The sequence below is a fragment of the Mya arenaria genome, chromosome 9 (genome assembly GCF_026914265.1).
Source record: "Mya arenaria isolate MELC-2E11 chromosome 9, ASM2691426v1".
Taxonomy (NCBI): domain Eukaryota; kingdom Metazoa; phylum Mollusca; class Bivalvia; order Myida; family Myidae; genus Mya; species Mya arenaria.
The window spans coordinates 8723026-8736032 of NC_069130.1; positions in this window are offsets into that span (position 1 = coordinate 8723026).

Here is a 13007-nt window from a genome sequence, read left to right on the forward strand (position 1 = left end):
TGTGTAAAGCATTATGATTTATGCATGAGAGCTACGTGCGTAATAAGAAGCGGGACAGCATCAAATAAATAGTAATAAAACAAAACGTCGACGCTGCAAAACGACCAGTAATTTATGAGGAAACACAAAACTGTATTAAACTTACTTGTGCTGGTTCCCCTTGCTATTTTGCTCAAATAACTTTAGCTTGGCCTTAAAATCCCTGCTGGCGGACGTATCAGTAGGATTTGCTTTCGACGCCATAACTGGTCTTCAATGGAAACACCAAGAAAATTAATATTCATTATTGGTACGCCTATGATTAAGTTTAACCAGCATATAGCTGTTTAACATTGTTCTGCCTAGTTTGTATGTCTGTTGTGTTATAGTTTAATGAAACAGGCAATTGATAACGTCCTTGTTGTTATAACCTTGCATGCCATTTTATCCTTGCGGTTTTCGTTGGTTCATTTATAACAACATTTAACGTCTTTAGATGTCAGAAAGCCCTGACTAATTAATTGTTTTTAATTTCGTCACCGAGTTAATTTTGAAGACAGGAATAACATTCCGAATTTCAGTTATCCAAGCCAGTTTTGTTACACTCTCATATAAACGGGCCGAATTATGTTGTTTTATTAGATCGTTTTCATTGAACGTTTCTATCAGGTAAGCTCTGCATTTAGCGGTATCGAATTTGGACCTATGTTATATTCTTTTGGGTTGTCTTTTGACGTAATTTGTCTCTCGTCAAATGGCCGATATTAACTGAACCAACTGCCTTTTAAGTTCTTAACATATCTTTAATCACTGTTCATCTCGTCTGCGTAAAATGGCAGACAAACAGTGGTCATGTTCATGGCGTTGTTGTCTGTGTTGTCAACCACCGCATCGACGTCATTCGCGTTGTTGTCGTATGAGGTGTCACATTTTCATACCCACCGTTATTTTTGACCGGTCGTTATGTATTTTTTAAAGTTAGTTACAGTGATCAATGGCATAATATGTCGACTGACGTTGATCAGAACAATGTTGCACAAAAATTGTCAAATTTTGTAAAACAATTTCTTTTTGCTCGCTCTCTCACATATTGTATCCATAGTGTATGGCATATGATCACAAATAAGTCAGATGAACTGCCAGATTGCACGATTAACTATTTGCTATGATACTTGTTTCGTTTACCCTCATTTTTTCCGTTCTCGTACTTCAGCGTTTCTTATTCAATCTTAAAAGACCGGATTGCAATATTCTCTCTTACATAATGACAATTTTAATGGACTACTCACTTTCCTGAACATTTCTTTTCCAACCGTTGAATGAGGTCGATGCGTAAATTAACAACGACTTCAACTATGTGTCTGCAAGTACCGAATTTCGCAAAATCAAATGCCCTTAAATTCGATGAAGTCGATTACTGGCCTCTATATTTCCGAAAAAATAAATCCCCTTAAGCCCCTGTCACACATAGCCGCGTTGCCACTGCGATTGCACGAACTCGAGAATTTTCCATGAGATCACTGCATACAATGTAATTTACATGAACATGGCGATGTTACGGCGTTCTCAGGGCGACATTGGCGTTTTTACGGAGTTCAATGGCGTTTTATTGCGTTTCTACGAAGTTCTAGTTGACGATTGTCTGCGTTCCCATGGCGCTCTCAAGGCGCTTCCACTGCGTGCATCGAGTTGTCACGACGCTCGCATTGCATGTTCCACTGTGTTTTCACGGCGCTTAAACGGCGCTGATGGCGTGTTTTTTGCACTGCCTACAAAAACGACGATATCTCCAGTTTTCCATTTGCATTCGAACAATTTGAGACCATACGACCGTCTGCCTCCATCCAAGGTCGAAAACAAAGCCTCCAACGCCTTGAGTTCCTCCTCCTCCGTCGTCTTCTAGGAATGACATCCAAAGCGTCTGCATCATCCTGGATCTGCTGGACCTGCATTTAGGCAAACAGTAGCCCTGCTTACTGGCAAGCAGTAGCTTTGCTTGCTGTCGTACATCAGTCATGGTGAAATGAATGATTTTTCTCATATACGTACTCTATATACTATTTGGTTGGTTCATTTTCATGTAAACGCCGAATGACGCGAAAGGAGCGCATTGGAAGCACAATAATCGACGAAGCGCATCCGTACAATCGTTCTAAGAGCGCTGTAAAAAAATAAACTCATAGTAGACTTGCCGTAGAGGTGCCGTTTAAGTGCGATATGGAGGCATTTGCAGTTCAATGAAGGCCGAACGATAGATGGCAAGCCCCACCGATAACCTTTGCGTTCACAGTGCGCGCCCGCGGCGATTCTCTGGCGTTGTTGGAGATGTAACTGCACTGCTACCGCGACCTCACGGGAATCCCACTGCACTTCAATCGGAACGCCGTGCGTCAGCATTTGTTTTGGCATGCCGTCGCTCGGCGTTCAATGCGATTCCTTCGGGTTCAATGGCGATTCCATTGCGGGCTGATCGGCGTTCTTTATTTTCCTGAACATCGTTGTACGAGATCCTAGTGTGACAGGGGTTGTAGGTGCTATGTGGTCTGCAGGGTAGGTATGGTATGGTTTTGGTTGCCATTTTGGTTTGCAAGACTCGCGAATTTTCCTCGTTTTACTCGCCTTTGTTTATCGTTTACAACCTATTCTATGTTAACGTAGGTAAAGTCACAATGACGTACTATAACAAAGAATCTTTAAGATGTACTGATCCAATATAAATAAAAAACATGATTCGTAGGAGAAGATATGTATGAATATGACCAATAACTTGAAATATGTTTAACTTTTGAATGAATTACAGTTTAACGCACCGGCAATATGTTAAGTATCTATACATAATTAAGATACAAATCTTCGTTATTGTAAAAATCCCCAGCGATAGTCAGGGTTTTGTTTACAATAATAAATCATTCGTCTTTTAAACCAACAATGAAACAAAAGATCTATATAGATTATTATTTTGGTTGTCCAAATATATAAAAGATGTCTTTGATCTATTTGAGCGCGAGTAACGTTTACATGCTGTGTTTTTAGAACATGAAAATTAGTGTGGAAATGTCGGTCGTAAAATGATAAATTTGGTTATTGACTTCTGAAAATACGTCGACCCTTTTAAGATGTTATTTCTCTATATTAAATCTTCTTTGCAAATGTTACAAACCATATAAAGACATTAATCAAAACTACAAAGACAATCTCAGAAAACTAGAAATTAACACAGATCCTGGATTACCCATCTTTACCAATCACAACTCCATGTATTGCATAATATATTAAACATGCTTATAGCAAATACAACGCTTCCATAGGCAGTTATATATGAAGTATAACAAATTTAAAATGGAGCAATACCTGGATAAAATGAAGCGTAGGTAGCATGTATAGGGGGGGGGGCTGTTTGAGCTGCAGGATAGGGGCCTGGGCGAGGTTTAACGTTCTGGGCTGGTCGAGCTGCATAGAATGTTGCTGGCTAAGCAGGTGGGAAGAAGAGCTGTGTAAACTGTATTTAAGGGACGGTTGGTTACAGGGTATGTAGCAATGCCAGCTGCAGTGTATTGGACTGAGTAAGAGGCAGTATATGTGGCGTAGTCTTAATATATAAGCTGCATGGATGTTGATTATGATATCTAAGGGCAGTTGTTAGCTGCATGGTGGATTGTTGCGTGATTTGATTGCAAGGTGATATGCAGTCTGCAGGGTAGGTAGCTGTTTGAGCCACCGGGTATGGGTTTAATGGAACTGTGGTGGAGTGAAAGATGTGTTAACAACAGGCTTAATGGCTGTATCTTAGGTGATTTGAGAGAGCTTCAGGGAAACGTTCCTTGCAAGCTTCATGGTTAGTGACCGTTAGCTACGAGGAAGTTGTCTGTGCTAGCAGCATGGTAGGTATTTGTGTTGGTTTGCATGGTAAGGAACCGTTTGGTTAACAGGGAGGATGTCTGTTTAAATTGCACGTTAGTAGAATGTGAAGACTGCAGCGTAGGAGGGAAATAAAGCAGCATAGCAGTTGGATGAGTGAACTTGATTGACAGGTGCTGAATACACCGCAGCAAAACAACACCTGAAAAACAGGTCTTCGATGGCTGTATCGTAAGTGTTTGTGTAAGGTGCAGTGTAAATGGTTGTGTAAGCTGCAAGGTAAGTTACTGTAGGTGGCTTTGTGAGCGGAAAGTTATACAATTGTGTGAGCTGCAGTGTAGATGACCCACCAACTTCGGGCCCCAGCGGGGGTTTTGCAGAAAAACACGGGGTTTTTCACTATCCCGCCGGATTTTTCTCCCGTTTTTCAAAAGCTGGGGAAAAATCCCGCGGGGTTTCAATAATACAAGATTCAAGTTATTTTAGCTCAAAACAACATCTTATATCACGGACCTATATAGGTCCGTGCTTATATGAAAAGGAGCATTATACTTCGACACCGAAAGTGAAAGAACACGAAACAAAAAAAAACCCGCTTTCCAGTACGGGTTTTTTCTCCTGCGGGATAAAACTCCAAGATTTTACCGATAATGCAAAATTCGTAAAAAACCCACTTCTGAGCTATCATATTATTGTTATGATGTTAATATAACTTGTTTAAGGATTTTGAAATACTTGCTTTTTATTTAAAGAACAACAGAAATTTTATGTGTTTTTGTTTACGGGAGAAAAACCCAGCAAAACCTGTTTTGACTATTTATGATTTAAAACGCGATTATTGCACTTCATTGAAAGCAAAAACAAATGTTACTACACATGTATCTTATATGTTTAATATAACAACCATGTTAGTTATGTAAATGATATTATTTAAGGTAATTTAACTAATTTCGAAAATTATGAAATAGTGTAATGTAACCTTTTTTTTAAAAAATCAACCTTTTTTAACCGTCTTTAAAAATACTGCAGGAATGAAAATTATATGTAAGTTAAAAAGTTATTATTGCTTAAAATTGTTAAAATATTGGTACTTGAATCTGACTTTGAACCGGTTTAACACAAACATACAACAAAATCATCGAGCTTTGCAGAACGATGAATCAGAATGACTGAATGACAATAAGTTTTGCAAAATGGATATATCCCAAACTTTCATGGTAAGTCATATATATTTTATTCTATTGCATTTTTGTGTGGCATGTTGAATATGTATCAGCTAATACACATATCATATATTTAAGGCGATTATTGATTATGTGACTTGCACCTGTGGCTAAGAAGTAGGACAACTCTTGGTTATGCACCAGTCAATTGTACCCCCCCCCCCGGTCCGGGGAATGGCAGGGACCTTGACTTTCGGTCCAGCTAAGCTTGGGCAAAGGCCCATTTTCCCCAGCAGAGAATAGCGGGGGCTTTCTGTCCAGCCAAGCACGGGTAAAATCCTTGTCCTGTAGGGACGAACTGGCGGTAAAATCCCTGCCAAATGATCCCGTACCCCAAGGACCCTAGGTAAGACCTCCGGTAATCACGGCCTTCCCAGGTCCGGGGAAAAGCGGGGACTTTGGCTTCCTGTCCAGCCAAGCCCGGGTAAAATCCTTTTCCTGCGGGGACAAACTACCGATAAAATCCTTGCCAAATGATCCCGTACCCCAAGTAGTCCAAATAATTGTACGTTGACAGATTTTTTTACGATTTTTGATATGGCAAATCCTTAATGTACAAATTGTTTTGTACCAAAAGTGGGTAGTTGTTCCTGGTAAAAGCATAAAAAGCAAGTAATATTACCAGATAATGTTATTTTATATTAGTTCCGTACACAAAAAATAAGTATCCAACGAATAATTATGAGTTTGACGGTCTATCTCGAAGCTTGTCTGAGGTGGCCGACTTATTACGATTAGGTCGAGTTGTTCCGTTTGGCATAATTGTTGTCTGTGTCAGTCAACTTTCGTTTTATTGGAAAGGTAAATAATGTGTTTTAATGCATTAAATGCTTGTTTTGTGCAAAATAACTTTTCTTTTACATGGGAAATTATGAATATAAACATTTATGATCAATTTCAACCATAAAATACTTCACTTAATACAATTTCAATATTTTTCAAACACCTCCGGTTTTTGCACAAACCCGTTTAGACATTAGAGATTGGAAGAAACCCGTATAACAGGTCTTTTATTTTAGACAAGTACCCCAACGACCCTAGGTAAGGCCTCCGGTATTCACGGCCTCCCACCCTCCTAAAAAAAACGTCGAGAAAAAACAACATTATTATTAAAAGTATTTTATCTTTTCATGAAAGTCTTTTGCCTGTAATTGCGCACTCAGCATCCTAATGCAATATAAACTGTCATGATCTGCCCCCAGATTTCAGATTTAGTAAGCTTCTTATGACACAGACAACAGTTTTGCCTATATATGATCTGCAGGTTGGCGCATGATTATTATATACTAATGGCATATTTAGCTGATTGCAGTGGTCAAAATTGACACAAGTCCAATTTTTTTGTAGCAGGGCTTGTTAATAAAAATAATGCCAAGCATATTAGTGTTAGAAGTCGGGCTTGTACCTCCAAAAGTCTAATTGGATGACTGTGACTCAGTATGTGCATGTTTTGACATATTTTTGTTACTGTTTGGACTTTCTGGTAGCATAGTTGTGCTTGTTAGATTTAAAATTCTTCCCTCAGAAAAATTGTATCCATGGTGTGTGTTTTTTCCATGTAAATGTCCTTATAACTATAACTATAGTATATGTCACTGTTAAGTTGGTCTAAATAACTGTTTCAAAGATGTGATTACTTTCAATGTACCTGTCCTCAGAATTATTAATTTGTAAAGTGTATGTATATACATGAATGTAATGTCTGTTCGTGAATAACTGTTCCCATGGGATGTATCTCTTCATTGTACTAAATGTCCTTATAACTCTTACTAAAGTATATGTTAGTGTAATGTTCGTCCTTGAATAACTGACCCCATGGCACGTGTATTTGTAATGTACCATACATTTTAGAATGACTATTATGATTATTACTATATATTGAAAGTCAAATGGAATGTCCGTCCCTGAATAAATGTCACTATAGTGTCATTTTATGTTATAAAGTACATTTTAAAATAACTATTTATACTATATTGTATGTAATTGTAATGCTTGTCCCTGAATAAATGTCCCCAAGGTGAGATTGTTTGTAGGTACATTTGAGAATACCAATTTCTTGAGTGTGTGTCAAATTGTGATGTCCGACCCTGAATAACTGTCACCACTGGGTGTCCCATTACAATGTACATGCCAGAATTACTATTACTATAGTATAATGTCATTTAGTCAATGAATGTTTGTCCCTGAATAACTGTCCCAATGGTTCAATTCTATGTAAAGTAAATGTCAGGATGATTATTAGTATATATGGTTATTGTCAAGTGCGATGTCTGTCCATAAATAATTCTCCTCATGGTGTATGTCTTTGCAATGTTCATTTTAAGAGTAACTATTACTATAGTGTGGGTCAATTAAGTCTAGTCAATGTAATATCCGTCCCTGAATAACTGTCCTCATGGCCCTTGTCTTAAAATGTTAATATGTCAAAATAACTAGTACTTATAAAAGTGTATACATCAATGTAATATCCGTCCCTGAATAACTGTCCCCATGGCATTTGTTGTTACAATGATAATGGCAGAATAACTATTTCTATAATGTATGTCAATGAAATGTCTATCCCTGAAATGTCCCCATGGTGTGTGTCTTTACAATTTTCATATCAGAATAACTATTTTTATTGTGAATGTCAATGTAATGTCCGTCCCTTATTAACTGTCCCCAAGGGGTATGTCATTGCAATGTGCATACATTTCAGAAAAACTATTTCTATATAGTGTATGTCAATTAAGTGTGACAGGTCCTGATAAACATTCCCCATAGTGTGTGTCTTTGCAATGTTCATTTTAGAATTACTATTTCTATAGTGGTGTTAATGTAATGTCCGTCCCTGATCAACTGTCCCCATGTAGGGATTCTATGTAAAGTACACATCAGGATAATTAATTACTGTATTGTATATCAGTGTTATATCTGTCCCTAATTAAGTCACCCTAAGGGTGTCTGGTGTGTGTCTTTGCAATGCTCATGTCAGAAATACTATTAGTATAGTGTATGTAAATGTAATGTCCGTCCCATAGTAACTGTCACCATGTAGCGATTATGTGTAAAGTACAGTATGTCAGGATAACTAATTACTATATAATTGTATGCCAATGTTATTTCCCTAAATAAGTCTCCCCATGGCTGTATCTGCAATGTTTATGTCAGAATAACTATTACTTTAGTGTATGTCAATGAACATTATGTTTGTCCCTGTATTGAACTGTCCTCATGGTGTGTGTCTTTTAATTAATTAATGTCAGAATTTCTATTACAAGGGCAGTAATGTCAGGTGCGTCCATGCTTCCCTGTTCATTATTTTGAGTGATAAACGTCCTCGGTTCGGTGAGCATTACCACTGTTTTCTATATGTTTCAACGATAATTTTTAGAAACGACCTTGTGCACCGAATGAAGAGCAATTGCTTGTTTGCGAAGTCGCTTGTTTTAGATCAAAATAATGTCTGTATTAAAATATCTCGTGAAAACAATGCATGTTCTTACTAGGCTTCCCGACTCACTCAATACATTTTTTGCTTCAAAAAAACTATTTTATACCGTTCTCTTGCGTACAAACCACACCCGATGCTTTGTTTTGGTCATTAACAGTATTGCTATTGTTTTCCGAATTCAGACAGCCAATTTTGGAGTTAAATCGGCTCATTTACGAAAATGCTTGCTGGTTCATTCTGTACATTTTTAGAAGCTAGGTTCATCCCTAAGATTGGGCCTTATATAGAGTCTCTGGGGTGCGGGGGCATTTGGCCAGGGTTTAACCATCAGTTCGTCTCCGCAGGGCGGGGATTTTACCCGGGGTCGGCTGGACCGAAAGTCAAAGACCCGGCTATTCCCCGCACCTGGGGGGGGGGGGGAGCTGTGGTTACAATTGACTGGTGAATTATAATGTCAGTCCCTAAATAAGTATTCCCATTGGCGTGACTGTCATGGTAATGTACATGTACCCATAATTATTACTTTAGTATATTATTTTAAAACTAACAGTAGGATGTCAAAATGACTTAATTAATTAAATACACCTTGATAAGTGATAATATATAATGAGTGGATGGTACTCTGAAATTGCAGACACTGATATTATTTTTTTAGTTGGAAGATTTTACTATTGTTAAAGTGTGAAATAAACAGAATTTATGATGAAATGGGTTTCATTTTCCTACATTCCTTGGCGAAACAAAATAATCCGCTGAGTTCTCTCCGTTCCTTGAAGCTGTCAAATAAGTTCACATTTGGATTATATATATCTTATATATATGTGTCTAATGTCTACACTCATGCACACTATTTTGCAAAGAATTTGGCGCAAGTCCACTAACGCGTTCGCATGGGGTACTTTGAATGACTGGGGAATAGCACAGTAGCGCCTCTAGTGTGCCTCCTTGTTTTCTCTCCCTACTGAAAGATTAATGTTGGTCAGCCTTAGAGTATTTGAGGTTGGCTGATGTAGTTTTTTCAACAGTCAGAGACTTCTGTTCAGGGTTTCCATTCCTTTATTCTAAGAATAGTGTTCCTTTTAAATCAGCGATAACACAATTACAATTGCAAATCCAGTATGATTTAAGTCTATTTCATGTATAGTAATATAATTTTTTTATATGTGGCAGGTCTATTTTAGAAGTCTTTTGTTTATAATTGTATCTGTGGCTGCATTTATGCCACTCTGATCCTGTTGTTGTTGAGATAATGAAGGTCTGCCCGTGCCATATGATGGCTTGATCCCTTTACATATATACCCAAGTGTGACTGAACAAAACTTTGAAACCAAAGGGGGGAGTTTTACCCACATCCGTTGATGGAACTTTTGCTAAAGGAGTATTTTTGTACCATTAATGGCCTTAAAATTCTCTATTAACAAAAAATCAACAATTAGAAAACAGTAGGAGAGAACATAATTAAACTTTTCCATAAAAAAAATCTCAATCAAGATATGGAAAGGGCCCTTATAATAGCCATTTAAACTTAAAATTAAAAACAACTAGAGCTGTCACAGGAGTGACGAATACCCCCAAATGCCACCTGGACACAGGAATGGCAAACCATTCCTTTAAAAAGAGGCCATAACTCCAAGGTTACTGCACACTGCATCTTCTTTTATCATGCATGTATTGTTTTATTTAAATCTGTTGAGTAATTTAGAAGTTACACTGCTGACAAGAAAAACTAGCTGATGCTCTAGCTGATCTCTTCTGGAATAAGACATCTAGAGCATTCACGAGATTTTCTTCCAACACGATCATCATCAAATTATATTTGGGCTTGAATGCATCCTTATCCACCTGGGAATAAATCCCGGGACTGTTCCTGTAGCCGAATTAACAAGTCCATCTGACAGGTCAATATTTGTAGTAAGCACTACTGTGGCAAATATGCCATACTTAAGTTCTGCTGGTATTTCACTGGCATATGGTTCAAATGAAGCATACTGGATTTGTTTTGTCTGTTCATCTTTCCAAGTGTCAATTACTTTTAAGGTAAATATTTGCTCATTTAGTTTTTGAAGGATCTATCGAACTTGACCTGTATCTTCTGATGTTACACCTGTGTACCAAAAAATGTTCAAATCTATCAAGCCTTTCATGAGTTATCGTCCGGAAACCATTTTTCTATTTTAAGTAACAGTGACCTTGACCCCACCAGCCCCAATATTGTACTTGATCTGTATCTTCTGATGTTACACCTGTGTACCAAAAATTATTCAAATCCGTTTAGCCTTTCATGAGTTATCGTCCGGACACCGGTTTTCTTTTTTTAATAACAGTGGCCTTGACCTTGGCCAGACCAGCCCCAATATCGAACTTGGCCTGTATCCTCTGATGTTACACCTGTGTACCAAAAAAATTTCAAATCTGTCAAGCCTTTCATAAGTTATCGTCCGGAAACCGTTTTTCTATTTTTAGTAACAGTGACCTTGACCTTGGCCCAACCAGCCCCAATATCGAACTTGACCTGTATCTTCTGATGTTACACCTGTGTACCAAAAAATGTTCAAATCTGTCAAGCCTTTCATGAGTTATCGTCCGGAAACCATTTTTCTATTTTTAGTAACAGTGACCTTGACCCCACCAACCCCAATATTGTACTTGATCTGTATCTTCTGATGTTACACCTGTGTACCAAAAATTGTTCAAATCCGTTTAGCCTTTCATGAGTTATCGTCCGGAAACCGCTTTTCTTTTTTTAGTAACAGTGGCCTTGACCTTGGCCCCACCAGCCCCAATATCGAACTTGGCCTGTATCTTCTGATGTTACACCTGTGTACCAAAAAAATTCAAATCTGTCAAGCCTTTCATGAGTTATCGTCCGGAAACCGTTTTTTATTTTTAGTAACAGTGACCTTGACCTTGGCCCTACCAGCCCCAATATCAAACTTGACCTGTATCTTCTGATGTTACACCTGTCTACCAATTTATTTTTTGAATCTGTCTAGCCTTTCATGAATTATCATCCGGAAACCATGAAAACCGAACGACCGACCGACAGACCGACCGACCGACCGACCGACCGATCGACCGACCGACCGACCGACCGACCGACCGACCGACCGACCGACCGACCGACTGACAAGCTCACTAACTTGATCTGTATCTTCTGATGTTACACCTGTGTACCAAAAATTGTTCAAATCTGTCAAGCATTTCATGATTATCGTCCGGAAACCGTTTTTTCTATTTTTAGTTACAGTGACCTTGACCTTGGCCCCACCAGCCCCAATATCGAACTTGGCCTGTATTTTCTGATGTTACACCTGTGTACCAAAAATTTTCAAGTCTGTCAAGCCTTTCATGAGTTATCGTCCGGAAACCGTTTTTCTATTTTTAGTAACAGTGACCTTGGCCTTGGCCCCATCAGCCCCAATATCGAACTTGACCTGTATCTTCTGATGTTACACCTGTGTACCAATTTTTTTTTAAATCTGTCTAGCCTTTCATGAGTTATCATCCGGAAACCATGAAAACCGACCGACCGACCAACCGACCGACAGACTGACCGACCGACCGACCGACTGACAAGCTCACTAACTTGATCTGTATCTTCTGATGTTACACCTGTGTACCAAAAATTGTTCAAATCTGTCAAGCCTTTCATGAGTTATCGTCCGGAAACCGTTTTTCTATTTTTAGTTACAGTGACCTTGACCTTGGCCCAACCCGCCCCAATATCGAACTTGACCTGTATCTTCTGATGTTACACCTGTGTACCAAAAATTGTTCAAATCTGTCAAGCCTTTCATGATTAATCGTCCGGAAACCGTTTTTCTATTTTAGTTACAGTGACCTTGACCTTGGCCCCACCAGCCCCAATATCGAACTTGGCCTGTATCTTCTGATGTTACACCTGTGTACCAAAAATTGTTCAAATCTGTCAAACCTTTTATGAGTTATCGTCCGGAAACCGTTTTTCTATTTTTAGTAACAGTGACCATTACCTTGGCCCCACCAGCCCCAATATCGAACTTGACCTGTATCTTCTGATGTTAAACCTGTGTACCAATTTTTTTTTTAAATCTGTCTAGCCTTTCATGAGTTATCATCCGGAAACCATGAAAACCGACCGACCGACCGACAGACAGACAGACCGACCGACCGACCGACCGACCGACCGACCGACCGACAGACCGACCGACCGACCGACCGACCGACTGACAAGCTCACTAACTTGATCTGTATCTTCTGATGTTACACCTGTGTACCAAAAATTGTTCAAATCTGTCAAGCCTTTCATGAGTTATCGTCCGGAAACCGTTTTTCTATTTTTAGTTACAGTGACCTTGACCTTGGCCCCACCAGCCCCAATATCGAACTTGGCCTGTATTTTCTGATGTTACACCTGTGTACCAAAAATTGTTCAACTCTGTCAAGCCTTTCATGAGTTATCGTCCGGAAACCGTTTTTCTATTTTTAGTAACAGTGACCTTGGCCTTGGCCCCATCAGCCCCAATATCGAACTT